At 42.9% G+C, this 6,000-nt stretch overlaps 1 long non-coding RNA gene across 1 annotated transcript in view; it reads right to left on the reverse strand.

Annotated features, from left to right (window-relative positions):
• The window catches only part of LOC127446067 (uncharacterized), a 37,838-nt gene extending 35,332 nt beyond the window's left edge, over nt 1-2,506 (reverse strand). Inside the window, exon 1 of the long non-coding RNA XR_007898138.1 lies at nt 2,409-2,506. This is a non-coding gene — a long non-coding RNA (uncharacterized LOC127446067). The remainder of the gene's footprint in view (nt 1-2,408) is intronic.
• Between the last annotated feature and the right edge of the window lie 3,494 nt (nt 2,507-6,000).

Genomic DNA, 6,000 nt, shown 5'->3' on the forward strand with positions numbered 1-6,000 from the left:
TACCCTCCTACGGAAGGGCGCGATAGAACCTGTCCCTCCAGCCGAGATGAAGAAACGGTTTTACAGCCCCTGCTTCATCGTACCGAAAAAAGGCGGTGGGTTGCGGCCAATCTTGGATCTGCAAGTACTGAACCGGGCTTTACACAGACTCCCGTTCAAGATGCTGACACAAAAACGCATTCTGGCGAACGTCCGGCATCAAGATTGGTTCGCAGCGGTAGACCTGAAGGATGCGTACTTCCACATCTCGATCCTTCCTCGACACAGACCCTTCCTGCGATTTGCATTCGAGGGTCAAGCGTATCAGTACAAAGTCCTCCCTTTCGGCCTGTCCCTATCTCCTCGCGTCTTTACGAAGATCGCAGAGGCTGCCCTTGCCCCGTTAAAGGAGGTGGGCATTCACATTCTCAACTATCTCGACGACTGGCTAATCCTAGCTCACTCGAGACATGTTGTGCACACACAGGGACCTGGTGCTATCACACCTCAGCCAGCTAGGGCTTCGGGTCAACTGGGAAAAGAGCAAGCTCCTCCCAGTTCAGAGAGTTTTTTTTTCTCGGTTTGGAGTTGGACTCCATTTCCTTGATGGCGCACCTTACAAACGAGCGCGCCCAGTCGGTGCTGGCCTGTTCAAAACAGTTCAAACAGAAAACAGCGGTTCCACTGAAATTTTTTCAGAGGCTCCTGGGGCATATGGCGTCCTCGGCAGTGGCCACTCCGCTCGGGTTGATGCATATGAGACCGCTTCAGCACTGGCTTCAGACTCGAGTCCCGAGATGGGCATGGCGCCACGGGACACATCGCATGGCCATCACGCTGGTCTGTCACCGTCTTTTCAGCCCTTGGACCGACCTCTCGTTTCTACGGGCAGGTGTTCCTTTAGAATTGGTCTCCAGGCATGTCATGGTCATGACAGACGCCTCCAAAACGGGCTGGGGCACTGTTTGCAATGGGCACACAGCCGCCAGCCTTTGGACGGGCCCGCGACTGCATTGGCACATCAACTGCCTCGAGTTGTTGGCAATTCTGCTCACCTTGCGGAGGTTCTGGCTGTTGATCCAGGGCAAGCACGTGTTGGTTCGGACAGACAACACGGCAACGGTAGCATATGTCAACCGTCAAGGTGGTCTGCGCTCTCGTTGTATGTCACAACTCGCCCGCTGTCTCCTCCTCTGGAGTCAGCAGCATTTCAAGTCACTGCGAGCCACTCACATCCCGGGAAACCTCAACACTACAGCGGACACGCTTTCATGACAGGTTACCCTCAGGGGAGAGTGGAGACTCCACCCTCAGGTGGTCCAGCTGATTTGGAGTCGATTCGGACATGCACAGGTGGACCTGTTTGCCTCCCAAGAATCCTCCCACTGCCCGCTCTGGTACGCCCTCACCGAAGCTCCCCTTGGCATAGACGCGCTGGCACACAGCTGGCCCCCTGGCCTAAGCAAATGTACATTTCCCCCAATCCTGCTTGCACAAACCCTGTGCAAGGTCAGAGAGGACGAGGAGCAGGTCGTCCTAGTAGCACCCTACTGGCCTACCCAGACATGGTTCTCAGACCTCACGTTCCTCGCGACAGCTCACCCCCATTGGGCAGGATCTACCTTGAAGACTCTCCACATTGTTGGAAAGACCATCCTTCCACTTAAATATCCCCCCCTCTCTTTGGGCGAGGTGTGGTCTCCGCTGTGTCTTCCCCTTGGGAGGGACACCCCCCGACTAGACCTGGTGGCCCAGTCAGATAATCCCCCTTCTTTTATAGGGAGTGGAAAAAGAGAAGGGTAAAAGAGGCCACGACTGGGTTAAGCCTGTCTCTACCTTTTGGTTAGTCGACTTGTCCCCAAAAAATACCGTTTGACACTCATAACTATGTTGGGGGAGGTTACGTGTAGAGCTGGTGTGCTGGCTATGAGGCACACAGTAGTCTGCCCACCACACACCGCCAGTTCACGTAACACAGTTCAGCCAATTGTGGTGTTGCGTATAGGGACCCCTAGTGTCACTACATCGACACAACGTCGAGTGAGTGACAGATAGGGAACGTCATGGTTACTCGTGAAACCTCCGTTCCCTGATGGAGGGAACGAGACGTTGTGTCCCTCCTGCCACAATGCTGAACTACCTGCTGAAATGGCTGGACCTTATATCAGCTCCTCAGCATAAAACCTGAATGAGTGGTTGCATACCAGCTCCTTTTATACCCGTATGTCCGGGAGAGTGGCATGCAAATACCACTCGCCAATTTTCATTGGCCTTTTATCAAAGACCAGAGGTGTCTCGGGCTCCCAAGAGTAACCCCTAGTGTCACTACATCGACACAACATCTCGTTCCCTCCATCAGGGAACGGAGGTTACACAAGTAACCATGACGATTTAAGTGTCTTTACATGTATTGATTAAAAATACTCTACCATTTTATTTCTGGGCTTTGGTTTTGGTGTTCAGGTGTGCCACATGGAGGACTGATTGCATAAGGTAATGTCTGTAATACACTGAGGATTTAAGCAGTAGTTATATTCTAGTTCTCAATACACTAAACCTTGATTTAACTCAAAAACCTCATAAAACATAAAATTGTTTACAACGATATACTTTTACAAATCATGACATCTTACCCATCTTCACATATACTTGCATGCACGGGCAACTCTCTCTGTGTAAATAAGTCCAAACACTGTCCCTCATCCTATAAAATCAAGAAAAGACTAAAGATTAAATATGACATGCCAAGCAAAAACATACTCAGTAATTTGTTTAATTGACATGTCGCTCATCTTGGACTTATACTGACAACAATCAGCATGGAAGCAGTATTATGCAAAAACTATAGTTTTGAAATGTACTTTTGAGAGTCAGTGTGCTTATCTTGTGATTGAAAGTGTACGATAATGGGGCTCTACACAGATAAAGAGAGTAGCATTTAGCAGATAATGTATTCTTAACATTGCAGCTCCCATAAGGCAGCCCAGCTCTATGTTTTAAAAAAACTACATGAGACTATATTTATCATTGTAATCCTCATTACATGTAAGTTAAAAAGACTGAAACCATATTTCAAATTTGCTATTTAATATTATAATATTAAAACATTCACCATTTAATATCAGCAAATCAATTTAAAAAGAATTCAATGGACTGCACTGGTACTTGTGTACATTTATCATAATTTACATCACATCCAGAAGAAGTGTATTGGCGAGTAATTGAGCACACATTTAACAATACACTGTTTTGATTCATATCACCTCATAACTTGTAGTGGGTGTAGTAGTAGAAGTTTGTGTAGGGGTAGTAGGTGTAGGCCTAGAAGTAGGGGTTGGGTCAGCACAAGGGTCACAGTACTCGCCGTCTCAGCAACTATTTTCACATCATCAGCATCAGTAATCTGAAATTAAAAAAAAAAATGGGGTATATATGCTGCCTAAAACAAAACTTAAATGAAAAGTAGATGGTCGTTATTATGTGCTCTTGTGTAAATAACTTACCCCTTCGTCATCAGCTGATTGTGTGCCACCACAGGACTTGACATGCAAGTATAAAACCAGAAGTGGCATTGTTGTTTTACAAGTCCGACACTCCACCTTTGGCATCTTAGCAAACTCCTCTGCTGAGAATGGCAATGGATCAAGACATAACTCATCTTGAAGAGGGACCATGTAGAGTGCTGTTCTTCCAGTGGTCATTGCCATCTTGATAAGACTGCCTGTATAGCCCTCTGAGTCTGGAGGGATAATTGTAAGCTTTCTTCTTCCATTGCCACCTGCCAATTCAAAAACACATTACAACATGTGCAGCGATAGTGGGCCCTTACAGTATAATTAGGTTTAACTCTGTAAAGTGCAATCTATAAACAATAATAATAATAATAACCAGGGCTTTCTACCCATATCCTAATATCCCTTCCCTGTGCAATGCTATAAAGGATTCAGTTCTAATGTATACATATGTCAGCTTAGGGATGTCAAGAGAAAGGTTCAATACTAACCCTGTGTCTATAACACCACTCAAGATATCACTTGTACAGTTTGCGCTAAAAATTTTGTGTTTAGCTCTTCACGAGCTGGGGTCTGGTTTGGATGACAATACAGTGCACCTGGGGCCTTATAAAGCAGCCAACCTCCAGTAATGATCTCATTTTGGGAAATTCAGCTTCAAGTAGCTTGCATAACTACAGAGAACATGAAACAGAACAAAGGTTCACAAACAAATGCACAAAATTAAAACTAAATGCAGACATAAAGCAATGTTATGTAAATGCATGACAAATATAAAACAATAAATTGTGGTTATGGATCTGAAACATTAGTGAATACATTAATAAAAATTAGATTAATTAAATTCCTAAAATGAATGCAACATTACAAAGCATAATATAAACATGCTATTCAGATATATTGTTCTCAATGATCTTATTGCAATTTTATCATCAGTATTTTTTTTTTTTTATTTAAATCATCATTTGAAAGAGTTAAAAAAAAATATATATATATATACAATAAGCCTTTCCATACGTCAAATTTGGAATGCCCAATTCCCAATGTGCTCTCATCTCAATCTGGGTGGCGGAGGATGAATTTCAGTTGCCTCCGCGTCTGAGACCGTCAATCCGCGCATCTTATCACGTGGCTCGTTTTGCATGACACCGCGGAGACTCACAGCATGGGAGGCTCACGCTACTCTCCGCGATCCACGCACAACTCACCACGCACCCCATTGAAAGCGAGAACCACTAATCGCGACCACGAGGAGGTTACCCCATGTGACTCTACCCTCCCTAGCAACCGGGCCAATTTGGTTGCTTAGGAGACCTGGCTGGAGTCACTCAGCACACCCTGGATTTGAACTCGTGACTCCAGGGGTGGTAGTCAGCGTCAATACTCGCTGAGCTACCCCCATACTTCAAATTGTTAACCTAGGGTAATTTATAACCAAGGGGATTCAGGTTTCACACTGCATATTTACAAAACCAGGGTTAACACTACTATTAGCATATTTATGAGGTCAAAATCACTGATTATGTAAATACAGCTTGTGATGGGCACACAACAACTATTAATAACTGCTTATCAGTGGAACCGCTCATCTATGTCACCAAGTTATTCTGTGTTTATTTCCTTTCTTTGCAACGAAAACACATGTAAAACATTTTCTTTACAGTTTCCCCTCAGACTATGACTATGTGCATAATTTTCCATAAACATAAATTTTTGGAGGGTTTAAAAGCAGATATTTTAAGATTTTAATTTCATAAAATCACTTACATTGCTTAGTCTTTTAAAACTTGCATATTATTTAAGCTTTAATGTTTATTAAATTGTAATTTTTACAGTAATTTTAGGGTTTATTGACATTACATCGTCATGGCAACAAAGTTGTAAAATTGTGCACAACTTCACAGAAAAGGTAAGTGATTTTATCACACTAAAATAATTTTTACATGCAAATTGTTTATGTCTTTTGTTTATACTTTTGAATCAGTGAGTAAGTGCCTTTCTGTACCCCAGAATTTTTCATTTATAAAGAAAATAATAGACGAGTCAAAATTAATTTCAAATTTTCAAACAAATGATGTTGATTCAGCTTAACTTGTTTTGAAACCGGAATATTCTTTTAATAAGATGTCAACCCAATGTTAACTGCAGTGTGAACAGCTCAAATGCTGCTTTGTTGTCAGATGGCACTGACATAAATTTACATTGGTACTGTAAAAATGTACTTACTTCAGAATGGTTCACGTTGGAAGAAATTGTAATAGTCTTTTTTCTCAGTCCTGCCTGGAGTAACTCCAACTCTTCGTATTGTGAACATGAGGTGTCAGTGTTTTTGTTCATGAGGTATATGTTAACAGAAAATGGCCAAGGTGTCACTTTCTGATTTATTTGAGGGTTTGCTATTTTCTTTTTTGCCTTTTAAACATCACGGGAAACGATCTACAAACAATAAAAGAACATCACTTATAAAGTTAACTGTGCAAAAGCTTAACAAATTGAACAGTTTGATTAA

The sequence above is a fragment of the Myxocyprinus asiaticus genome, chromosome 9 (assembly GCF_019703515.2).
Source record: "Myxocyprinus asiaticus isolate MX2 ecotype Aquarium Trade chromosome 9, UBuf_Myxa_2, whole genome shotgun sequence".
Taxonomy (NCBI): domain Eukaryota; kingdom Metazoa; phylum Chordata; class Actinopteri; order Cypriniformes; family Catostomidae; genus Myxocyprinus; species Myxocyprinus asiaticus.